General features: G+C 49.2%; 1 protein-coding gene and 1 pseudogene across 3 annotated transcripts in view; one reads left to right on the plus strand and one right to left on the minus strand.

Annotated features, from left to right (window-relative positions):
- The window catches only part of TENM2 (teneurin transmembrane protein 2), a gene marked incomplete at its 5' end in the record, with an annotated part of 597,332 nt that overhangs the window by 295,676 nt on the left and 275,603 nt on the right, over positions 1–26,053 (plus strand). The gene's annotated exons all lie outside the window — the stretch shown is intronic.
- On the minus strand, positions 24,433–25,520 carry LOC308555621 (fatty acid 2-hydroxylase pseudogene; annotated as a pseudogene). The gene has a single exon. The product of its transcript is annotated as a fatty acid 2-hydroxylase pseudogene (transcript).

Consider the following 26,053-nt stretch of genomic DNA (forward strand, 5'->3'; position numbering starts at 1 on the left):
ATTAGCTGGCTACAGAGCATTTGCATCCAGCTTTTCTATAATCTTCATTATTAGCACAGACCGTAATAAATTTATTTGACACAGCTCACACCTGCCAGCCCTGCAGGAGATAACTTACAATGCGCGCCAGCCCCGAGATTTCCCACTGAACCTGTCAGTGTTTTGTACAAGGAGGCAGCCGGGAGCGAGGTTATTTTCTTTAAAAATAAAATAAAATAAAACGAAAACCCTCAATTGCACATTACACAGTTCAGATTTAACACCGAAGCTGTGTTTTAAGCAATTTCTGCAGAAAGCCGAGCCTCTAGGAATGCAATTAAGAGCCTCTTGTGGGTGGTGCTCCGCAATCAAATCAGTGAACTTTTCAAAGAGCCCCGAGGGTGCAGGCGCCCGCTCTGCGCCCCGCGGGCTTCACCGGGGTCCCCGCGATTAGCCCGTGCACCTGTTCGCCCAAGTGCAGCCCCCGATTTCCTGAGAAAGGCACCGCTCCCCACCAGCCCCGAGCTCAGTGGCCACGATCAAACCCCCCAATTTCTCCTTTGACAGAGCTCCTCAAGGTCAGCAGCGTGAAGCGGCCGCCGCCCCTCCTGCCCCCCCCCCCCCGCCTCAGTCCCCCGTCATGGGGCTAAGAGGCAAGGCCTTGGCCACGCGACCTCCCCATTCAGCCAGGAGCACGCTCAGCACGCGGGCGCCCAGCTTCGGGGGGCCATTCACATCGTTTTCTATGGAAAGCTGTGCGCTGGGGGGGCGTCCATGGCGAATGGTGCCCCCTGTTGCTTCGTAGTTGTCTGCTTAGGCTCACTGCTGATTGGCTACATTACATTTCTTTGATTAAGAAAGAGAGCAGAAGGCCAGAGAAAGGAGGGAGAGAGACTGGGAGTAGATATTTTCGAGAGCTGACAGGGAATTCAATTAAATGGGCCCTCTCTCCTCCATGGCCCAGCAGATGAAAGCAAACATGAAGAGCATTGGTCTGGACTTTTAAAGACTCCATGTCCTTATATCTTGATTTTAAGAGCTCATGGGCCCTCGTTTGCAAAATACTGCTTCAAAAGTTGACTGTTGTCCCCTTGGATGTCATCGCTAATGACACCAACTCAGTTATAAAAAGAGGTGTAAAGAAAAGTAGGCTGATTTTTTTTTTCTGGTCACAGTGGTCCTGCAGTTTTAGTTTGTTTAAACCATCCTGGAAATGGAAAGCTATCGTTTTGTAAATTCTTAGGCATGGACCTAAGAATTCAAGAAGAGGTGTCACTCCATTTCCTCTCCCTTACAGCCCCATAGGGGAAAAAAGCCGCATCACAATTTCGTATTAACAGCCAATTTTTAAGTATGATTCTGCCCTAACTTAAATCTTAACAGAACTGGTGACATCGAAGTTCTTGGGAAACCACTAAGTTCTCTGAGGCACGAAGGCACCCTGTCCTCTAGTAAGACCACAAGAGAGCAGTCCTTTGTCTGTATGCCTCAGTTTCCCTATCTGTAGATAGAGCACATTCAACTGGATGGGCCTCTGAGGTTCCTTCTAGAGCGAAAATTCTGTCTCTAAGTAAGTTTTAAACTGGAACCTTTCCTCTCGTTGCGTGTTTAATATTTCCGGCCAATTCTCTGTTTTCAGAATCACTCTGTTCTAGGCTTCCTGCTGTTAGAACCACATGTTCTGGGGACAACGGATGAGCTTAAAAGTGTTGTCTGGGGCCCAGCCAGCATGGCTCAGCGGTTGAGCGTCGACCTATGATCCTGGAGATCGTGGTTCGGCTCCCGGAGAGGGCACTTGTCCAGGTTGTGGGCTCGATCCCCAGCAGGGGGCGCGCAGAAGGCAGCGGATCCATGACTCTCTCCCTCTCTCTCTCCCTCTGTCCTCAACACAGTCCTCAGTCCTCAGCATCCAGGTTCTCAATAAACATTCCCTGAGAAAAGAGGAAAGAAAGGTCTCCGGGCGGAGTGGATGCTCGCTTGGAGAGCCAGCTGCCACGGGTCGGAGTTAATCTCTCGGTCTCCAGAGCGTGGGCATCTCAGGAGCTTCCCTGAAGTCAGCACTCGAGGCCCATAATCTGCTGAATGCGGGGCCTTTCAATTTATGGAAAGGGGTCATACATTTCAGTGGTTATGCATGACTTAAATAATGTGTAACGTTTATTATGATTCCTCGGTGTGACATTTCTGCTGAGTTTTATATTTTTGCTTTCTTTTCTCTCTCTTTTTTTTTTTTTAAGCAAAAATGGAGCCAGTTGTATTCCCTTCTAAGGGAAAGAGTTTCCTCTTCTAAAGAAAAAAGAGGAAACAAACTAGAAGCTTGCAGCATAATGCTGACAGCCCGGGACGCTGCACGGAGGTTTGTGGGGCTCTGGCTTTATCCCGTGTCAGAGTTCACGGCTGGACTTCCAAAGGGGTTCGCAGCCGGAGCGTCTGACCGTGGCCTTACATTCAAAGTATTGCCCACCTCCCCTTCGTCCCGCCGTGCAATGTAATCACTTGTGTTTAATCTCCCTGCTCTAGAGAATGAAGGGTCATCAAAAGTATTGTTGCAGTGTCCCCGTAAAGTTACCCTTAAAGAGGCCTGCGGTGTCAATACTCGGCTCTCCCCCTTTCTTTAAAGCTTGGTCATTCACTTTTATCAGTACCCTTTGGGATAAAAGTTCTCTTAGAGCCTTAAGGACTGACCTTCCTTTAGCAGTCGGTCATCAAACCTGTATTTGCAAAGATTAGACTTTCACTTTTTAGGTAAAAAAAACATAAATATCTGGGATTTGAACACAAAGATTAGGGTGTTGCACTATCACCCAAATGCCTGGACTTTATCATGCAAATTAGGAACGGAATTTTGAAAGCATAGCTGTATTTTGTAGAGGAAAATGAATAAGTGTGGGACAGCACTTACATCGTGGTTGGAACAGAAGACAGATGAACTCGTGCGATTGGGGAAGCCTTCTGAAGTTCCCACCTGGCTTTGTAATTGTAAGGCATTTTTTTTCTAGCACAAACTACATTTGTACACAGCGTAAGGCTTTATATATATTTCATATATATATATAATTTTTTTTTTTATCTTGAAGAGCAGATTGGGCTCATTAGTATATAATTCCTGACCATAGGACTTCCGCGGGACTCGATTTTGACTTCTATAACAGACTGGCCCATTTCAACGTGCAGCTTCATGGATCTGTCTGCAATACCAACACAACGTAAATCTTCTCTTCCGATTTTGGAATTATATCCATCTCGGCAGATACTGAACACACGGGCTTACCACATCTCATTCTTGCACCCAAGGCAGACATCACTAATCGATCACAGCCCTCCTTCCTGCTGGGCACAGATGCAGCCTGCCAATACTTCTCAACAGCCCTCGAAGCAGCCACTGCTAATCAATCAGGCTGGCATGCGTGATGAAACGCACTTGCCATTCAGGGCCTTAATCGCATAAAATAGCAATCTCACAGATGGGATTCTCTGGGGTAGCCAGGATGCCAAAACCTATTATAATGGCCTCTTCGAAATGTGTATTTAATATTCCTTTTCCCCCATGACAAATACAAGAATAAAGGCACCCTGAGTGGGTTCTGTTTGGAAGGAAAACTTCTAAAAATCTTTGCATTTCTTTGTGGCTCCAAGATCCAAACTGTTCTTGCACAGACAAAAAGCATCACTGAAATCCACTAACTTATAGCTCCATTTATATTCATTTCCTCCAAAAAGGGAAAAAGCAACCTTTATAGTACAATTTCACTATTTTTAAATCACTCCTCTATGGGCAGATAGTTCTGAATGCTGTGTCCTTTGTCTTGAATGCTGATAGTAAATCGTGTCCTTCCACAGAATGAAATATTCTGAATCTCAAAGGAGCTATATTTATGGAAGAATACTGTATCCTAAGTTACATTAAAATAAGTCAATCCCAGGCAGCACAGTTAAATTCATAAGAGCCAGAGCCTATCATTACTCTTCAGAATCTCTTTGGATCTCTGCTAAATTGAGGACTATGCAATTTATGAATACGTTTGATTTTTTATTTTTTGGTTAAACAAGCCCCAGGAAAAAAGCATGTTTATGCATCAAAAACCTGTTATTAAGAGCACAGAATATAAACTTCTTATTAGAAGTTTTGAATTTTTTCCAACTGCAACAATCTCTAGAATTAAGAGTGGTTCTCTGTCTCCTTTTGTGATGAGGGACAATCGCGGCTCCTTTTCTTGGATGAGCATAGCTGCCTGTGGTTCCCATCGCTGCTGTGAGAGGGATTTGTTTCGCAGAAATGGCCGTGTGGGCTATGGAGTGGGCGGTGCACTGAGGAGCTCTAATGAGATCAAGAGCTATCTGTTGAGCGCCTGCTCCGTGTTAGGCACCAGCCTGCAGCTGAGACGGCGTGGTTAGTCCAGGGAGCTCTAGCGGGTGCACGTGATGGGGTGCAGGGAGCAGCGGGCCGTCGGCTCCAACAGCCACTCGCGCAGTGAATCTTTATTAATGTTTTCTTTGTGCCAGGCACTTTCCCTACCCACCAGGGACACCGTTCTTGGGGGGCAGGGATCATGCCTGTCTAGTTCAGTGATGGATCCCCAGCAACTAGCAGAGTGCTGGCACATAGTAGGCACTTAAATACACATTGACTGAATAAATTATACAGAGGGAGGGGAAAGAGGCAGTGAGGGAGTGAGGGTGGTTTTGCGTGTTGCTCCCTCTAACAATGGGCTCCCTGAGGTCGGGGCACGAGTCTGCCGTCTCTGTGTTCTGAGATCGTGGCATCTCACGGGCATACAAAAAAATGCTGCACAGTGATTTCCGAGGGATCCAAGGAATGAATTGGAGGTAGGTTAGGTGTTAAGGTGTGGAGCAGCCAGCCGGTGTGGCTCAGTGGTTGAGCATTGACACATGAACCAAGAGGTCACTGGCTTGATTCCCGGTCAGGGCACATGCCTGGGCTGTGGGCTTGATTTCCCAGTAGGGGGCATACAAGAGGCAGCCGATCGATGTTTCTCACTCTCTCTCTCTCTTCCTCTCTCTAAAAAAATCAATAATAAGAGATGCGAAGCAAAGGGAAGGACTAGAACGTAAGGTAATTTTAGACCATTTTGATTTTGAAAATAGGAGTCCAAGGTACCTTCTCCTTCTCTCAAGAGCAAGAGGAGAGGGGAGGTGACCCACTTGGTGTACGCGCTCTATTCACCCTTATTCCTTGTGCCGGACACTGGTAGCCTTCGGGCAAGGCAGGGAAGGGAGGCGGCTTTCCCAGGCGGACGGGACTGGCCAGGCAGCAGGGGCGTTGGCGCAGGCAGGGAGCCATGCATGGGCGGGCATCCCTCAGAAGGTCCGGGGCTCATTCCTCAGCATCCTTGGACTCCCCCAAAGCCAAGCAGCAACCTCAGCAAGGCGGACCATGAGGGCGCTCACCAGAGTGCCCTGGCCGGCCCGCTGGCCCTCTGGCCGTCTGTCTGTCTGCCTCAACTCTGCCTCCTCCTGCCTCCCCCTGCACCACCTGGTGCCTTGACTGTGCTCTCGCGGCAGAGCCCATCCCCCTCGCAGGGGCCCTCAGGGTGCGGACTCCCTGCCAGGGATCAGTGGCTTTGAGGAACTTTGATGAAGGGGCGGGAGCCGCATCCTGTCACCCGCTGAGCCGGCACAGCAAGCGGGAAGGACACTTGTAAGCGGTGTGATGAAGCGAATTGATTTAGGCGGATGCTCTTCCACCCTCCTCTCCGCGGGGCGCTGGCACCATGGTGAACTGGGGGAAGGAAGCCACAGGTGCCCATTTCTCAGGCCCCTTATTGCCAGCTTTGGATTGAGACCGACTTCAAGATTTTGAATATTTTCATCATCGAGCTATTGCTCGTCCGCGGTGGAGAGATTATAGCAACAGAAGTCTTAAAGTGAGAAAGACAGGAAATCACAGTGTGCACGTCCCCCCCAGACGTATTTATAGGCCGAAAGGAGAGAGGGGTGATAGCCTCTTCTCCATCTTGGTCTGGCCATCCCGTCTCCAGGAACTTCTGATGCCCACCCAGCTGCCACTTCCCTCCGCCCATTGCCGTCAAGACCCCACCACTGACCAGCTATGGAACTTAGGTCAAGTCCATTACTTTCTATCGCCTCTGTTTTCTCATCAGTAAAATAGAAATATGAGCAGAACCTGATACCTAAGGTTGTTGCAAGAATCAAAAGAGATCATGTATGTTGAGTGCTAAGATCAGTACCTTGCATCTAGTGAGCAACCAGCAAATGTTAGAAGCTATTATTATTATTGCTACTCGTTTTTTTTGTTTGTTTTTTAAATTTTTTTTTTATATATATCTTTATTGATTTTGGAGAGAGGAAAGGAGAGGGAGAGAGAGGTAGAAACACCAATGATGAGACAGTCATTGGAGATCGAGCCCGCAACCAGGGCATGTGCCCTGACTGGGAATCGAACCTCGATCTCCTGGATCCTAGGTCGACGCTCAACCGCTGAGCCACACCCGGCCGGGCACTGCTCTTATTGTTATATCTACATAGAATACACAGTCATCTGTGTGCCTTAAATCAAAGGGCCAGAAGGTGGGAAGGGGAGAGGGGAGCTCACCAAGATCGAGTTATCCCGGTCCTTCCTATGGCGCACTTGCCTGCGGGACGCCTGACTCTCAGTTTCATTTGTGCAGGCTCAGCGTTACCCCGGTTTAGGTTTCTACAGATGCTGTAATAAATTACCACAATCAAGTGGCTTAACACAGCACAAATTTATTGTGTTATAATTCGGGAAGTCAGAAGTCCAAGACAGAGGGATTTAGGCTGAAATCAAGGTGTCGGTAGAGCTGCATTCTTTGTGGAGGTTTTAGGGGAGAATCTGTATCTTTGCCTGTTCCAGCTTCTAGAGGCCACCTGCATTCCTTGGCTCCTATGGCCCCTTCTTCTGTCTTCAAAACCAGCAACGTCAGACTAGGTCTTTTTCAGTTTCCCATCTCCCTGTTTCTCTCTCTCCTGCTTTCTCTCTTCCACTTATAAGAACCCTTATAGCCCGGCCGGGCGTGGCTCAGCGGTTGAGCGTCGACCTAGGATCCAGGCGATCAGGGTTCAATTCCTGGTCAGGGCACATGCCCGGGTTGCAGGCTGCAGCCGATCAATGACTCTCTTGTCATTGATGTTTCTCTCTCTCTCTCTCTTTCTCCCTCTCCCTTCCTCTCTCTGAAATCAATAAAGATATATTTAAAAAAAAAAAAAAAAGAACCCTTATAATTACATCAAGCCCACCTAGATAATCCAGGATAATCTCCTCCCCTCCAAGTCACCTGATTAGCCACCTTAATTTCATCTGCAACGTTCATTCCCCCTTGCCATCTGTGTCAGTTTGGCCTTTGATGAGCCATAGCAAAGTACCACAAACTATGTGACTTAAAACAACAGAAAATTATTGTCTCGTAGTTCGGGAGCCTAGAAGTCCCAAATCAAGATGTTGGTAGGACCGTGCTCTCTTTCTGAAACCTGTAGAGGGTTCTTTCCTTGCCTCATCCTAGCTTCTGGCAGTTTGTTGGCAATCTTCATTATTCCTTGGCCTTCGACTGCACGACCCCCTTCCTGACTTCATCGTCACAAGGTGTCTCCCTACATGTCTCTGTGTCTTGACATGGCTGTTTTCATATAAGGACACCAGTCATATTGGAATAAAAGCCCAGCTTGCTCCGGTACGACCTCATCTTAACTAGTTACATGTGCAGCAAATCTTTTATCAAATAGCCACAGCTGAGGGGTTGGGGGTTAGGACTTCAGTGTATTTTTTGAGGGGGAGCACCCCCTCAAATTCAACCCATAACACCATGTAAACCAACATATTCACAGGTCCTAGAGATAAGGACATGGACATCTTTAGGGGGTCATTATTCCACCTGACACCCCCTCCCTTCAGGTCACCCCCATTCCTGATTGGGGTGGGAAGATGCAACACGGAGTGAGAGGGAAAGAGAGACTGATGTTACCCCCGGCCTCAAGGTGCTACCTTCCCAGGGTCCATTCATGCACCAAAAGGCAGACCCCAAATTCCACGTGGAGGACAGCTGGACACAGCGTGGTCAAGAGGGACTACAGGCCACAGCCGTAGAGAAGGGAGTCGGAGAGACAGGACAAAGAGGAGAGAGTATGTCTCTGACGACATATGGTCAAATCTCATCCCAACCGAGCCTTCATTTAAAATGTCTGAATTGTTCTTGGAAGTGTCTTTTCCCCTCCTGTCTGGTGACATTTGCTCCATGTCAAATTCCTCCCCCCCCCCGCCCCCCCAACCCCGACCCCACTAACCACCAGGGCTCTCCTGCTGGCCTGGGCCTCTCTCACCCGCCGATATGCGGAACGTGTGGCCAGGTTGCACATTCCCAGCAAAATCTTTTATTCCTCTGGATCCACTCACCAATTACCCAGCTAATCCCCGCTCTCCACTCCCCAGTCCCGCCCCTGACAACAGCAACAACAACGGAAACCAAAGGCATAAACCAGAACAACAGCACCCCTTCAGCGCCCCGGCACCCCTGAGAGGGGTAACCCGTGCGCTAACGAGGCGGACTGGCTTCTCTGCATCCCTTTCTCCCCAGGAAAACATGCTCAGGGTTTTGTTTTATTCAAAGATGGCATTTCCCTGATTTGGCAGGCGGCAATGGTTCCAAATGGACTTGACTATTAACTCTTCTTGTCCTGATGAAAGTCAGTCTGTACATATGTGGGAAAGGTGGGCTCGAGGCTGATAGATGAGTGTTTATTGGTGCTGTCATTTTATCTGACTGCCCTTGGGGAAATTACTTTGTCTTCTTTTTCATCTGCAAAATGGGGGTTAAAAAGTACCTACCCCCGGCCGCTGTGGCTCCGTTGGTTGAGCATCACCTCATGCACCAAAAGGTCGCCGGTTCAATTCCCGTTCAGGGCACATGCCCGGGTTGCGGGCTCGATCCCTGGTCAGGGTGTGTGTGGGAGGCAGCTGATCAATATTCCTCCCTCAGACATCGATATTTCTCTCTCCCACTGATGTTTCTCTCTCACCCTGTCTCTTTTTCTCTCTAAAATCAATAAAAACATATTTTTTTAAGTACCTAATTTACTGGTTTGTCATGAGGATTAAAGAAGCTAATGACACATATTGAGCACTTGCTGTGTGCCAGGCACTGTGCTAGGCACCTTGCACAGACTCGCACAATGCCCCCCCCCCCCCCCCCCCGCCTGAGAGCGTGACAGGTAATAACGTCGCTATCTCTGTTCCTACGTGGCTTTTTTCCACCTGCCACAGGAACCGAAACATCCTTCCTGCTCTTTCCAGTTCTGGAGCCTGCTCAGAATCCGCTGAAAGAGCCCCTGCTTCTCCCGGGGTTTGTTTCAGACTTTATTATACTACATTTCTGTTCAGCGAGTCGGAGCCCAAGGACCTGGCTGGTGAAAAATTTAAATCAGATCGGTGAGAGTCAGCAATCTTCATCTCCCCCACCGCTCTGCTCCGCACCTCTGCCACGGGGTCAGGGAAATCGGCGGTCCCGGGGAGCAACTACAAAGCTGTTTCCAGAGCCAATTTCCTGCTGAACTGTGTGTTACACTCTTAGCAACATTCCAAAAATTACACTCACTTCAAAGCCGGCTTTGATCTGGACCCCCGCCCTCCGTCTCCCCCAGCCTCTGCCTCGAAGAGCGTCTCCAGGAGTAGAGGGTTCACCTTAAAAGGCTGAGATGCCAGCGTGCAGAGCCTGGCTCTTCCTGCCAGGGAGGGGGGCCCGGAACCGAAAAAGAGAAAGAAAGAAAGAATAAAGGGAGAGAAAATCTGTGGGAGGCCTCACTTATTCTCAGTGGTCCACTGCCCTTGACTCGCAGCTCAGCTCCTGCTCGGGGTGAGCAAAGCCCGCCGTCCACGGAGCAGCAAGGCTGCGACTGCGATGACAGCGTTGCGGCCTCGCCTGCTCTTGTTACTTAAACAAGAGCTGCACTGGGTGTCCGCTCAGGGCCCATTCGTGGGGGGTAGGGAAGCGGTTAGGAGGGAGGGAGGAAATGCTTTTCCCAAGGGGAGGCAATTGTGCCAGCGCCCTTCAAACCCAGGATGGCCCTTTATATATATGTCTTTGTTGATTTCAGAGAGAGGAAGGGAGAGGGGGAGAGAGAGAAACATCAATGATGAGAGAGTCATTGATCGGCTGCCTCCTGCACCCCACCCCCGACTGGGGATCGAGCCCACAACCTGGGCATGTGCCCTGACCGGGAATCGAACCGCGATCTCCTGGATCCTAGGTCGATGCTCAAGCACTGAGCCACGCCCGGCCGGGCGGGGCCAGGATGGCCCATTTTTTGTACCGCCGGGCATCGGACACCTGATAATTCCTAGAAAGGAAGGAGTCTCTTGGAAGAGCTTCCTTTCCGCCTCCTCTCTTCTCCTTCCCTCACTCCTAACTTATAGCATGGAAACCGAGCAAGACTAAGACACGCGGACACGCGCTCAGGGAACAGGGCGCCTGTGGAACCCAGGTCGCCTGCGGAACCCAGGGTGACTTGCAAACCCCAGCGACAGCCCCGGACAGCATTCCCCGAGAGGCCAAGCGAAGGGCAGGGGGCGACTTGGTGAGCACGCTTCTCTCGTGGGTGCTGTAGACCCGGTAGATACGTGACACCATCGTCATTTGTGGGCATCCTCTGGCTCTGACTGCCTGATTGGGGCACAAAACCCTTCCACCTGCCTTCTGGTGACCTTGAAAGACTCGCCTCACCTGTCTGAATCTTCGATCCCTCACCCATAAAATGGGGAATTTGTGGTAAGGGCGAAAGACAAAAATCCAGGTGAAGCGCTCCGACCAGTGCCTGGCACGGTTCGTGCTTCCACGGCCATCTCCCAGCAGTTCCTTCTGCTCTGTCTCCCTGTGCCTTGTACATGGCCTTGAATTTCATCAAGGCTCAATATATATTAATCACTCTGAGTTGACTTTAAAGATAAATAATATTTTCAACATGTTGAGAAAATCCTATATAAGGGAATCTCGGGACAAATTGTTTTGTAAAATGAAGATTTTTCTGTAACCACCCCAATACCATCCTCTTGTTATAACTACCGTGATTCATGTTATTAATATTATTAGTGGCAACCGTAACAGCTGCCGTTGACTGAAAGATAACACTGAGTGTAGTGTTTCGCACAAAGATAAATAATAGTGAAGCAACACACGGCCTGCCTTTCAAAATGCGGGTTTCCGTGCGCATTTTTGGCGTTGCACCCGTGAGATAAAGAAGGGCTTGTTTCCACTTCTCTTTAATATTAAAACATAATAGTTATATCGAGGAAATAAAAACAGTTACCACCAGCCCTTAAAGTGCTGGGACATGCGCCAAGCAAGCTCAGGACCTTCCCCAGACGTGACCGATTCCTTGGTCCCCACGGCCTCGCGCTGACGGTCCGGAATGAGCCGCCGCCCTGACGCTCCGAGCGCGTCAGCAGTGACAGGCCGCCCCAGCCCGGGGGACAGGACGGCGGGACACGCGCCCACCTGCCCGCTTCCCCGTGCGCTCTGCCTGCCACGTTAGCAGGCTGCGGCGATTAGATGAGACGGAGCCACAGCTGAGCCCACAGTTTGATTTTTGTCACCGGAAAGGCAAGGCTGGAAACGACACAAGAGTAATTAGGGAATGAATTCTCAGATCTTGACTTAGGCGGCTTGCTGCTGGGGAGGAAAGACGGGAGCCGGGTGGCAGTGTTTTGGAAGCCGAGACGGTGACCTTGCGGGTTGACCTCGCTCTTAATCTTTCTATCCAAGAGACCAGTGAGCATTTGCCCGGAACCCACTGTTAGGCTGACAACCAGAGCAGGGTGTTTTTTTTGTTTTTTTTGTGGGGTTTTTTGCATGTGTGTAGCCTGTAGGCACTTAGAAGGGAAGGAGCAGAAGAATGAAGCCAATATGGGAAGCAAAGTTACCACGGGGACAAAATGTTCTTCCGAGCAGCTTGAAATGAGCATAATTTTGGAGAGTTTCTGCCATCTCGGGTTAATTCCTAATTGGGTTTGCTGAGCAATCAGCGCCGTGTTGCTTGTATTTTCATATGCTGGGAGCAGATGCCTCCGCGAGCGCGTTATAACGCTCCAGCACTTGGATACTTCACTAATGCGCAATCTCTATTTCTTGCTTTTGTCTGGGGGCCTCTCATATTACATTTAGATTGTATCCTTTATCATCCCAAATTGACATTTATGCTTTTACTTCTATTGTTTCCCTAGCTTCTCCCTGGTATGGATCAACAATTTGTTTTAATCTGTGTCACTTCTCTTTTCTCCCTCGACACAGAGGAGCAGTCGTTTTTGCTCCCCCATCTGCCTACAGAGGTGGTGTTATCAAGAGGGTGGTGGGGTCCCTCGCCCTCTCCCCACTCTGGAAAGTGCTGGCGGATGTTAATTGCTTTTCCAGTTAGTTTATAAGAATGCAGAACCTGCCGAATGCAGCTGACTGGTTTTGATGAAAGTAATGAAATGCTAGTGCCTATGAATAAATAAATCTGATTTACATAGGGGACCATTGTGGCGATGGATAGAAAGCCGCCGAATGCAAGCAAATTATAGTTTAAGGACACATTATTCCTCGGCTTTTATTCTAAGTGAGGGAAAAGAGCTTGAGTTTCCTTAGGTTCCCAGAGGGGGAGGCGGCAGGTGATCCCTTGGCCTGGGAGGAAAATGCTCTCAGAGAGCAGCCCTGGTCTGAAACTGAGGGGGACGCGTTTTGTTCGGAAAGAAGCTGTGCTTGTCTGAAGTTCTGAAGTCCCCTTGCAGGAAGCACACGGAATAGTGTGATGTATCGATAGGCTATAGATTAACCATGAAGCGGAGATGAACATATGAGAAGTGAACTGGAAATGTTGGAGTGCCTGTCAGAGTGCCCTGGCGATGCGTCCAGTGAAGGCTCTGAGGGGGAGTCACCATCACAGCCATGTCTATTTCCAGTTTATCTGCGTTTCCAAAATTCCTGCAAGATTGTGGCAGCTCTGAATGGAGTCAATCGAGGCCCTCTTTTTGTCAGATGAGATGAGGCTTATAGGCGGTATTGCTCCACTGTCTCAGCGCACTGATGGTGCTACTCATCTGGTTGAAAGGAGGGAGCACTTTCTCCACCTGCAATGTGGTGGGAGTAAGAGAAATCGCATCAGGGCGTCTGCCTCTCAGAGTGTCCAAGGATTCCCGGATGGGTCCATGTGACAGGAAAGGAGCTGGGGAAAGGCTCTTAGCAACTTGAACTCGCACCTCTAAGAAACAAAAAGCAAAAATGCTGTTTTAGAAGAGACTCTATTTGTGACTTCCAATGAGTGAGTGGGGATTAACCACCAAAATTCAATCACTCGAAAATATTTTTAATGGGTCAATGTCATTCTAGGTGCTGGGGGACAGTAGTAAATAAAGCAAAGTCACAGTCTTTAGGGCACATGAATTCTCACACCCAGCCTTTGGCAAATTCTAAACTCTAAGGAGAAAATAACTGAGGGAGGTCTTGAAACTTGGATGCAAGACTTTAAGTAACTACAATTCCCAGAAAAGGAAGGAACAGTTTTCTTTGCATTTAGTGCCATTGACACGACTGTGTCCATAATGCCTAAGAAATACCCCAAAGGAGCCCAGCTTGCAAGTTAGGAGTTAAATAAAAATCGTCATCAATATAAGACTGGGGGGGGGGAATACCTCAATTATTTTGCCCATTTCAGGGTCCTCTGTCTATAAATGTATTTGAAATTAGGTTTATTATCCACTGTCACCCACACTTATCTTCCAAGGCCGCCTTAATCATTCCGCAGGTGCTGATGATGTATCGATAGGCTATAGATTAAATATGAAATGACTACAAATCTCAAGCATCCAGAGATTTATGGGCCAGGGCTTAGGCCTTGTATCAAATCAGCCATCTAGGAAAATATATGATTTCACCATAACATTAGAAATTACTGGCAGCGTCTTCATCTTATTTGATTGGTATTTTCCCGATGATAAGCCACAGTAAGCAGAGAGGGAAATTGTGTGATAAATTATGGGGCATACATTGAGAAATATATTTATTACATTTGGAGGTGCAAGGATTTCACTGGCTGTGTACAGAATAGAGAATTTATTTTTATTAACGCCCACTTCAGTTTCATATAGTTTAGAGTCTCAGAAGACTAGGTTGTCTTCAGTTGGCATAGATGGGGAAACAGGGGGTGCAATTACAATGAAGCTCTTTGCTCTAAAAGAAAGTATTTTCTGATCAGCATGTACGACATGCACTGAAAGACCAGCATTAGTTACAATCGGCATGTGCTTCTCTCCAGAATTGTCTAGAGAGTCTGGGTCCTTGTTCCTCATAGTGTGGTCCTTGGGCCAGCGCATCGGCAGCCCCTGCCGGGGAGCTTCTGAAAGGTACGGCCTCTCAGTCCACCCCCGTACCCCCTGAATTAGACGAGACCCCCGCTGATTCCTGGGTGCGGTCCAGTTTGCGAAGGGCAGGCCTGGGGTCAACCCTTGGACTCGTGGACAGGAAGCCTGAGAGAAGGAGGGGGCTCTCCGTGTATCTCAGCAAGTGTGCTTAATAACCAGGAGACACGAACAAAATCATCATCATCATAAACCGAAATAGCGAAGTAATAAAGACAGTGGTTAACATCAAGCAGATATATTATGAACAAGACATCGGGCAGAGGCTGGCATACGCGTGACCCCGCGTAACCTTCAGGAAGACGGCGTTAGGGAACCGTCCCCTGACCTCGGTGCTCGTCAGCGCCGCTGCCGGGGGGCCCCGCGCCCGCCTGACTTCATGATCCCTTCAGCAAAGCCCGTGAGTCAGAAGAGCTAGTAGACGGGGGCAGCCACGCTGGAGGGAGAGACAGGAATATTGAGAAGGAAATGAATCCCAACGACAACTGTCTTGATAGCGAAGGAGGAAAGACCAGCGAATGGTCTTTTAGATTTCATGAAATTATGTGTCCCTGTGAGTCCCCAAGCTAGAAACCTGCAGCTGTCCTTCATTCTCCCAACCCCCAGGACGTATGTCCAGCTCACCTCCCAATCCTGTCATTTCCCTCCCTGACTTTCTCTTAGCTGTTCCCCTGGCTCTTGAAGTCCCCTCCACTGTCCTAGTCCAGACTTCATCAGCTGTAGCAGGTCTAGAAAAACCCTCCAAACTCGCCTCCCAAGCCCAGCTGCCCCTTCCCGGGCCATCCACCATACCGCTGGTAACCACTATCTGCCCCCAGCCCGACCCAACCATATGTTTTCTCTGCCTGGCTCTAGGCCAGATGCTGAAACACGAGGGCAAGTTAAACATCTCTTCTGCCCTCAAGACAGTCCACAGAAAGCCTTCACGCTCTGCCCGGCCCACCTGTTCTGTCTCATTTTCGTCTCTCCGTGCCTACACCCAGCAGCCCAGCCACCCTTAGTACTTCACCAGTCACTGCCTAGGACAGCTTTCCTCTCAACTACCTGGTGAGCCCCAGCCCAGCCTTCCAAAGCCAGCCCCTCTGGGGAGTCTCTCACTCGCCTTTCCCAAGCAGAAGTACACGCTCCCTGCATTTCCCCACTTTTAGATCAGCTAGCATTTCGCTTGTTTATTGCTGCTTCTAGATCAAGATTTGTATTCCTGCCACGTCCCTGGAACAGATTAAAGACAAGGAGACAATAGAATGGTTCACAGGTCCAAAACTCTGGAGATTAAAACTTGTTGTTGGGTTTATGAGATTTTAGATGCAAACCCCCCCCCCCCCGTAATGCCCGTTTCTCCCAGGCCAACCAAAGCTGTATGAAGAGGGTGAGGAATGTTTCCCGGCTTTAATCCATGACAGGAGGATGCCACCTGGTCTACCAATCACCTTTTCTCCAAAAGCCTTGTTTGCGTTGAATAGAAATGGGATCAACTGATGCATAAAGAATCTAAATTACCTAATATATATGATCTCCGAACCTCTGCCAGTGAGGTAGAAAGACAGCTCAGTGGACCCAAACCAGAACTGTGTCCCCCCCAGACAGTCTACTTTCGAGTCCTAGTAATGTTTCAGGCTGCATAATAAATAACTCCCACTGGTATTAACTTGTTTATTTCTCCTGGTAGCCATATAAAATTAGTGTTATAACTTCATTTTACAGGTGAGGAAATCGGGGCCCTGGATACACTAAATATTTTCCCACATGGCCCCCATCTATGGCTTGTAAGTGGGAGGTTTGGAGCCAACTCTCAGGTGGGAAGCCCTGTGTCTCCTACTATACCGCGCAGTGTCACCCACAACTCTCTCTTTACCGGCCATTCTCTATCAGACTTTCTCAGGGTGTATGTGCATCTGTGCAATTGTGAAGTGGAAGGATGCCAGAATAAAGCATATGTGAAAGTCCATCTTAAAGTTCTCTAATCATGCCTACTGCGTGGAGATACCCCTGTTCATGCTCATGACCAACTGAGTGTGCTGACAGACGGTCCAAGTCCTGCGTCTCCTTATTCCTGCTGTCTTATCTCCTGGATGCACCCTGTAGAGGAAGGGATGCTTCGTTTTAGCTCAGGGATCTGATGATAGCATCCCTCCACATCAAAACTTTAGTCACTTACTTGTATTTATGCATATTCTTTACAGGTGAGCAGAATCAGGTGCAGTTCTTCGCCCTTAGGCCCCGTTAGCTGAACACAGATGACAGGTGAGGTACTCTTGCTGACTCCCGTGTCAGTGTCATGGGGACCGGCTCTGATCCATTCCTGTCCAAGGGCACTTGCCAGGAACCATGCAGGCGAGTCAGTGGGAGGCCCATTGATGGGCCAAACATTGTTTTTCTCGACAGGAGCACGCAGAGTAGGTGAGAATGTCCAACTGGCTGCTCTGATCTGTCAGCCAATTTTTATTTCTCCTGACAATAGTGTAGAAATGGCAAAATATTTAGAGTTCATGATGGAGGTTAACACTTCTTTCAACTCAGGTAACCGAAGCAGGGATCAGGTGTTCGTTAGAACCTAAAAGGGGCTGCACTGAGTGCATAAGTCAGAAACGCAGGAAATGACTCCCCAGAACTGTTTGTCAACATGAAACTGGGGGACCACCGGACTTAGAAGCATCTGGAGAGCTTGAGGTTGCAAGTCTCGTCTGATGTTGCCAGCTAGGTGCTAACATTGGGCTTTAACTGAGATAGGACTAGAAGTCTCATCCACACATTAGATCACAAGTGTATCTCCAGGCCTTCTTTCTGCGATTTCTTTGGGTAGAAAAAAATAAAATTTAGGTGTCATTTCACATCCACCAGAATGGCTAAAATTAAAAAGACTGATACCACCAAACTGGCATGACGTATGTACCAACTGTACTATGGGTGGCAGGGGGGCATAAATTGGCATAACCACTTTGGGAAACAGTTTGGCATTTTCTTCTACAGTTAAAAATACACCTAGAAATCCCAATCCTGTGCGTTAATCCAAAAGAAATAAAAATATACGTCCAAAGGTAGACCTGTGCATGCGTGTGAACAGCAGCCTTGGTTCTCGGTAACGACAAACTGGAAACAAACCAAATGTCCACCCACAAGGGGAAAATGGGTGAGCGACGCGAAGGGGTGAGCTGCCGCGACACAGCCGCACGGGCGAGTCTCGGCAACACGCCGCAGCGTTAAGCAGCGGGGACAAAACACTGCAACCTGGCGCTCCCTTTAGATCAGCTGAGAACCTGTAAAGCTAATGGATGGTGATCGAAATCACAGGTATGACCCGAGGGGAGGGGGTTGCCTGGAAAAGGGCACGAGGGAACTTCCTGGGCGATGGAAACGGTCTACACCTTGGGAGAGCTGATAGTTACGAGCGTAGATGTTTATCAGAACTTTCCAAATTGTATGTTTAAGATTTGCGTGCATAAAGCTCACCGCAATTTTTAAAAAGGAAGGTGGAAGGAAGTGGGTGTGGCTATAAAAAACAATAGGAACGATGCTGTTGGCGATGGAAGTGTTCTGTATCTTGCCCATGTCAACGTCAGTCTCTTACCTGCGATACAGTGCTATTGTTTTACAAGACGTGAGTTACCACGGGGGGGGGGGGGGGGGGGGGGGGGGTGAGGAGTCCCTGGCATCGCTCTGCATTATTCTTCCAGCTGCGCTCAAATGATCTCAAAAGTTTCAATGGCAACAAAACAGCCAACATTTGGTATTAATGGCTTGGGGTTTGCATTTTGTCTTCTTGTAAGTAACCCCTTGCGTCTGTGTGTATATGTATGTGTGCGCATTTTATGCGAGAGAGAGAGAGAGAGAGAGAAGGGGCTTTTAAGTGTTTTTAAATTTATTTTGGCTTTTATTTTGATGTCCCCATTTTTGTTTTGACTTTGTTTTGTGCACTCCTGAGTAAACATCCACTTCTTCCATGGGGAAAGGTCAGCCATCGCTATGTCACCCCGTTTCTCCCCAGTGTCTTATAATCCCACAGTTGCCATGAAATGCAAGGAGCCCCTTTCTTGCGCATCCCACTCTCCCGCTGTCGTGGAACCGATAGTGCCTGTGAGATATCTGCGCTGCCGAGTGGGGAGAGACGTCAGCCACGTGAGGTTTTGTACATCTCCCCGGCAGTGCCGTAATGCTAATGCAGTCTCCTGGATGCGGGGACACCAACTGGGTTTATGGCACTCCCTCGAGGGCCTTAAGTACATAAATCAATTCTTATTTTTTTCCAATCAATACAGAGGGCCTTCTCATGTGTGCTGCACATAGGAGAGGCAGGAGGCCTCCCTAAGCAAATAGTTTGCATTTGAGAAAAGCAAGCGATGCGTGCAGTAGCAGAACCTAGTTTTAGGCTGTTTTATTTCTCTATTTAAATCGCCGGGGAAGGCTGCTCTGGCTCGGACAGAACTGAGATCGAGGAGGCTCATCAGCTGGAATGAGGTTGCCGTTGCCTGCCTTGGCTTGCCTGGGCTGCGGGGCGCTCCCCTGTCTCCCCGCTGCTGGCCTGGCTCCTGGCGCCTGGCGCCTGCCCACACTGCCCTGAGATCACCTGGCCTGGGGATTCTGCCTTAGCAGGACCTCTCGTGCAGTCAGGCTGGTGCCCTCGATTACCAAGGCCAGTGGTGATCAAGGTGTACCTGAGGAAGGCTAACTGCTGCTTCGGGCAGCGATATCGGCTACATTAGCCCAGTAGGCCCCGTGATGTCCACGAGGTGGGTTGATACGGTTTATTTCATTTCGAAGAAAGGAAAGTCGATCACAGGGAGACAACCTGCTCCCCTCCCCCTCCCCCTTCTAGAGGAAGAGATAGTAGGAATCTAAGATGAGTAGGGAAAATTATTCGTCTTTTCTCACTTGTTCTATTAGCATTGCCTCGCCTCCTCTGAGAACCCCTTCAAATGCCCGTGGTTCCCATCTCATTCTCACTCCAACACCAGAACTTGCCAGCTCTACTTCTCAGCCTCTCAGGACCCTGAGCCTCGATAAGATGCTGGGTGATAATTAATCAGATAACACTCAGCTTTAAGCTGTTAGGGAGGCATTTATTTCCTCTAGGTCCATCAAGGAGATTCCTGATGTGATCCCAGGCACCAGAGTAGAGTTGTGAGAGAGAGATTGTTAGACGGATAGCTAGAGCTTTACGACGTTTGATAGTGGGAAGATCAGCACCTATAATTAATTATTCGGTGATAACCGAGGGTGGGCGAGATGCCTGTATCTTCCCAGAGCGCATAAGAGACGCCAAGTGTGTGCTGGAAGGATGTGTGAAGGGCAGGGTATTTCCTAGACATTTCTAAGATCATTTAGAGGTGCCTCTGAGAATAAGTTTGAGCCTGCCTTGATTGCCCATGAAATGATTGCTCTACTCTAGAAAATTCTGCATCCATGCAAAGCTTACACGTTTTTATCGTGTTATCACAAGAAGACATTTTCAGAACACCCCGCACATCCCCCTTTCAGCCACTCCTCAAGTTCTATTAAAGTTTTCTGTCCCCCCTACTGGGCTACAGGCTCCCCAAGGATGGGAACTGCATCTCAGGCAACACCATGTTCTCAGCATCAGGCTCAGGCCCAGGTACTAACACCTGCGCAGTAAGTGTCTGCTGAACTTAAGCATGATTTCTGGTTCATTGTCAGGAAAGGTTGCCCATAGAATGGGTCATCAAAGAAGCTGGGGTTTGGACCTGAAGTGATCTGAGAGATGTTCTTTCGTGATCTTCTTTCAGATCCCTTAGAATCCTTCTGTGGGAGGGTGGGTTCCAGTCAAGGTCAGCCACGGGCCACAAGCCAGAACAGAGACTGACAAAACTGGTGGGAGGAAGATTTATGAAACTTTCCTCTGTGGCTCAGGGCCCTGTTTTCCTGCAAGATAAGAGTGTTGTCCCTCAGACAGGCCAGCGAGCGGCTCAGCTCTGCCTCTCTGCCTTCTGTCGTCTTCATGCACCAGTTCTCAAGACAACACTGTTATCGTGCCAGAAAATACAGCCCAGAGCATTACAGATGTCTGGTACAAGTGGAACCCATATTAATGGTTATTGCTTAAAGAAGAGGCATGCTCAGATCTCTTTACTGTGCTCTGGGGAAATGCAATTTTTTACTTTCTTGTAGAGAAGACCAGAGACCTAAAAAGATCAATTGGGTTTGGCCTACCTCAGATGGAGGCGGCTTTTCTGGAGGTAGCTGAAATGACAGGCTTGACATGGCCTGAGACAGAGCCCACAAAGGCAGAGCTCTTAACAATTCATTTTATCAGGGTCCTGATAGATGTGTAAACACCCAATTTTTAATTTGTTAGAGGAACAGATAAGTTAGCAACACTATATGAAGAATTAGTGAAAAGGTGTTTTTGTTTGTTTTAATTTTTATTTTTATTGATTTCGAGAGAGAGAGAAAGGGAGAGAGAGAGAGAAACATCGATTTGTTCCACTTACTTATGCATTCATTGGTTGATTCTTGTATGTGCCCAGACCAGGGATCAAACCCACAACCTTAAAGGGACTTTTGGATTTTTTTGGCTTGGACTCCAGGCTTGCTCCAAAAGTCCAAATTTTTTAATGTTGACAATTGACTTATGGTTCCCTTTTAATTACTTTAGCTTTTTTCTTCCTTTTTAAAAAAAAAGATGCTTAATTTTTGACAGCCAATAGGTCATTCCTAGAGCACACAAAAAATTTTGTTGGAAAGAAAGCATGATTTCTTTTTAAGGTGCAACTAATTGAACCAAACGGGAAATTCATTAAATGACATTCAGAATGGCCAGAAAAAGTTGCAGTTTTTGCTTTGGTAGAAAATGGCCCATTTAAAACACTTACTGAGAGATACATGCATCATTTCTTATCTTTCCATAACGCTTACAACCTGGCCAGTGCTAGCCTCAGCCAGGAGGCCTTATTTCCCTTTGTTTTCTAAAAAAAAAAAAAGGAAAAGAGCCCAAAGTAAGGCAGCACCATTCTGACCACGCCTTACACCACAGACTCTGGAAATGAAATAGCTCCTTCGGCCCCTTGAAAAGCATAGCCGTTTGTAATCAGCCCAGGTCCCCTGCTAGCCAGACCGTCTCTACCAGGAGACACTTTTAAATGGCTTGCCTTTGATGAAAATGAACGTGTTATCCACGAAGCATCTCTAAGAAAATAAAGTCAGGCCTGATTCCTGCTATGCAAACAGATAGATACAGTATCTCCCTGAATCAGCTTTTTCTTGTCCAAAACGGAGCTACCGTCATTTATTATGATGTCAGAGACTGAACGTGGGTGGGAATGCACTTCTGATCATTAAGATCATATCGGGTTTGGGAAGCTTAATTCCTACCAGGAGGTGAAAGTTTCCCGATTGTGTTGACGCAGAATGCTTGTGAATCAGGCCACCGAATGGTCATAGAAGTGTAGGGCTGAGTTTGAAATTACCTCCTGCAGAAATGTGCCCATAATATCAGAAGGGAGAGCACCCCGATCCCATAAAAAAAAAAAAAAAAAAAATCCCATTTAAAAAACAACAACAAAACAAACCATGAAGCATCTCTTGGAGCAGGCAGGTGGTGGATCATATGTTCCTGGGGTGGAGAGTGAGCTTCTTGCTTTTAAAAGTAATTGATTTTATAGTGAAACGTGTCGAGAGCCCTGGTTTTCAAAACGATTCTGTTCGTGAGTGTTGGGAAATGATACATACTGCTAATTGCTTCAGAAAGAGCTGGGTTATTTAAGTTTGGTTTCGGCTGTGGTTGGAAGGGAGATCTTGGGCCTCCCCACCTTTCCCAGCCAGGGTTAATAGCTGCTTTGAGACTGCCTCCGATTTCACTCTTCCAGAGATGGAACCTGCATCCCCTCCTTTTCGTCTAGGGCCTCGGCTACAGTGGTTTTTAGTTCAAACCCTATGAGTGCTCTACAACAGCAGCGTAGCATTTCTGTTTCAATGAAGCCCAAATAGTAGGTGACATAAAACACCAGAGGAGAAAAATGTTTCCTGAGTCCGCCGTCACCTGTGCTGAGCTGCCTAGGAGCAGCCACAGGTGGGGAGGCCGCTTGCCAGAGGGGAGGGACAAGGGGAGTGTTGGCTTCTGCGAGGGGTAATTTCTTGGACGTTTAGCAGCTTGCTTGTCCCTCGCCCTAATTTCATATTTGAATGTCTCGATCGTATATAGATGGATTGAATGTAATGAGGACCCTGAGGAAGGAAATGTGATTGTTTCTTTGCTTTATGCTTTAGTATTTTTCTCAGCTGTTTCTCCAAGGTGCTAATGTGAATCTGTCTCATTTAGAGAGTGTCTGTGTCTACTTGAGGTATCAGCCCAGTGGAATGAGCCAGAACCCATAGTCTGTGATCAAAACTGATTGAGCCTACCAATTATGTCTGTTTCAATATCCATTCATTCAAAAAAATACTATATACACACAATCAACAAATATACCCATGCATGGAAGAGGCAAGTAGACCCTAAGGAATTTAAAATGAGACAGCTCATGTACCTCTTCCCCCAGGAAGCCTTCCCTCATCCACTAGGCCAGAGGTTAGCAAATTTTTTTCGCTAAAGGTCCATCCAGATAGTAAATATTTTTGGCTTCCCTTGTGAACCACATATGGTCTCTATCACATACTCTTTTTTGCTTTTACGGCCCTTCAGAAACGTGCAAAACCTCCTTAGCTCAGGGGCTGAATATGACATGTGGGCCATCGTTTGCCAACCTCAAGCCCAAGCACATGGCCCTCGTTCCATCGCTGCCCTTAGCAGCCTCCACATTGTATTGAAAAGAGCTAAACTGTGAAATCTTCGGGGGGAGGTTCTTATCTTTTTTGTGTATTTATTCCAAAATCTTTAAATAACTCCACAGTAAACAGTACAAATCACAGGAGCAGTCAAAGTATTTCTCTTTAGCCTTTACGCTCATCGAGATTTTTAAAAGTTTCAAGTAGTAATGGTTTGTGGGTAAAAAGGGAGCAGAAATAGGACAAAAGGTTTACATAAGCTCAACACAAAGGATTAGGAAGGGCCACCCGAGCAGCTACTTGAGCATTTATATAGTTTATAAATAAGACCCTCTTAGGAGCAGTGAGGGGTTTGGTTATGAGGAAGAAGGGCCTGGAACCTCATCTGCTGGAGGGGAGGGGAGGGAGATAAGGCACCAAACAGAGGCTCCTTCTTGGCCTAAGGGGGCACTGGCTAGAAGGGTCCTGAGTGAGGGGGGCACGGGCCCACCTGTGCCAGGCGCAGGCCAAGAATCGCTGGGAATCGGTGGGGCCCCCACCATAGAGAGGCCACTTTAGCCTTCCTTGGAGAAAAGCTTTGTGGCTCTGGAGGCAGGAAGAGATAGCTAGAGCAGCTGGTGGTTCCTAAATGCAGGGGCCTGGGCTCCTGCCAGCCTTGAAGCCAATGCCAGCCAGCCTCGGCCCATCTGCGCAGGCAGGTGAGGGCCAGGCATGTGTCTCCGCCTGAGGCATCTGGTGGTGAGCTGGCATTTGTGACTGGCAGTGGACAGAGGCACTGCCCTGGGATCTGGGATGGCCTATGGGAGGCATCACGCGCTCTCTTCTTGTGAGAGCCCTCCACCCACCTCAGTGTTCTCTCCGCTCATCAGGAGAGAGCCAGAGCCATGAAACCGTCACCAGGAAGGGAAGGTGTGAAAGACTAGGCCCAGGCCCAGGGGTCCTGCAGACCCCACTATTTGCTGTGGGGGTGGCTTCCAGGGAGCTCCAGGTGCTAAGACACAAGTGGATCACAGACCTGTCATGAAGTCACAGGGGTCCGTTTCCTTCATTCCCCTTGGGGCTGATAATGTTGGCCAGGTCCTAAAGCAGTTCTGTGGCCTAAGACTCTAGGCAGAGATGCTTGTGGAATGGCCGGGATGCTACAGGAAAGAGCTAGTCCCTGAGGGCCATTTGGCCACCAAGTGTGGATCAGGAGGGAAGAAGTCTCAGGGTCAGTCTCAGGCTTTAGGGTCTCCCCAGCACCTTTCACCAAGCCCAGTAGCTGGACAAAGCTCATCCTGCCTGGCCAAGCAAACCTTCTTTTCAGGGTATGGATGGGGGAGGGGCAGGGGCCACAGTGGGGCTGGGAGTTGTTACTAGATCTTCCAGTGGGGTTCTTCTGGCATCTGAGTGTGGAAAATGTAATCCCAAAATTTAGTGCGGATGCGAAATCTTGACTTCTGATGGGCAAAGTGATGCTTAATGAGGTGGGCCTTCACGTCATACGGGTAGGAGCCCTTGTGGGGTGAGCCGCAGTGCAAGTAGTAATGGGGTACGTCGTAGAGGAGATAGCCCAGAAGGGCCCCGGCAAACACGGTGCCCCCTACAGCCCCAGGCGGGAGGAGCTGTAAGGTCTGTAGGAGACGGCAATCGCCAGAGAAGCGGGCGCAGGGGAAGAGCAGGCGGGAAGCATCAAAGGGGCCTGTGGTGCCGGCCCTGCAGGAGAAGGGGCAGTGTGGTGAGGTGAGAGCTGCTGCTGGGTGGCTCCCGGTGACACAGGAAGCGGTGCAGGAGGTGCTCTGTTAGTGTCCAGAGCAGCACCCCCGCACCAGGAGGCCTGGGAACACGGACTGAGGCATGGCCACAGGGCACTACGTGGTGAAGGAAGCCAAGAGCCGGGCATTGCCCTGCACGAGGGATCCGGAGTAGGACCGACTGAGGTACAGCATCGGGGGCAGCCAGGTGATGGGGACACTGTGCCAGACAGTGTTGGTGAGGGCCTCCATGAAGTCTGAGTGGGAGAGGCAGAGGGGCCTGGCCACCGGCTGTGGACCCACTCACCGTCCCTCGCCCCAAGTGGCCAGCCTGCCACAGCAGGGGCCTCCACCGGGTCTTCATGCCAGCCGGCCCCACCGAGCTTGGGCTCCATCACTGGGTCTGTCCCCTGAGTGTCCGCAGTCCCGTGCCCCGTGGAACCCTGAGTGCCCCCCTGCAGCTCGCCCACGTAGTGCTGCTCGAGCCCGCAACAAGCCTCGGCCAGTGCGGGTGCGGAGGCCCGTCCAGGTCATGCTGACATCCCGGCCGGCCAGCCCCGCAGCAGCTGCTTGCCCCCCGGGTGCAGCCCCAAGAAGCCGGTGAGGTTGCAGAGGTGGGCCCCACTGCGGCCCCAGCAAGCCCCGGCCACCAGGCGCCCCTGGAGCTCAGTGGGTGAGGAGGAGATGGCAGGGGACAGAGCGGGATCCATGGCCCAAGACCCGAGCCCGCAGCACCACCCGGCGCGCCTCTAGCATCCCCTGAGCCCTGGCTACCACCATCGAGGGTCCTTATCTTTGCAGGTCTGGCCTCAGCACTGGCAGGTTGTCATTTTCCAAGCATCCAGGGACCTCCACCCTCCAGTTTTATATTCCAGCTGGGAAAACAAGATCCTGTAGGGACACCAGTGATGTCACAATTCGGAACACCGAGCGTGTTTTTGACAGGCCCTTGGCAGCCTGGGCTTCCTGGAACAGAATCCCAAGTGGAGAAATGAATGTTCACAGGGCCTTCTTAAGTTCTCAGAGTAGCTGGAAGAGAGACCTTGCTTACTTAACATGCGACTTTGAACCAACAGAATCCCTTTTTAAAAATCAGAACTAGATATAGACAGCAACGGGGGGGGGGGGGGGGGGGCGGGGGGGGTGGTGCTGAGCAGAGCAACCTGCCCTGGAGCTGCCCGGAGATTGATACCTGACAGCCTGGCCTCGGGGAAGGGCGCAGAGTAAATGCAGATACAGAGCT

This window comes from Miniopterus schreibersii, assembly GCF_964146895.1.
Source record: "Miniopterus schreibersii genome assembly, chromosome: 4".
Taxonomy (NCBI): domain Eukaryota; kingdom Metazoa; phylum Chordata; class Mammalia; order Chiroptera; family Miniopteridae; genus Miniopterus; species Miniopterus schreibersii.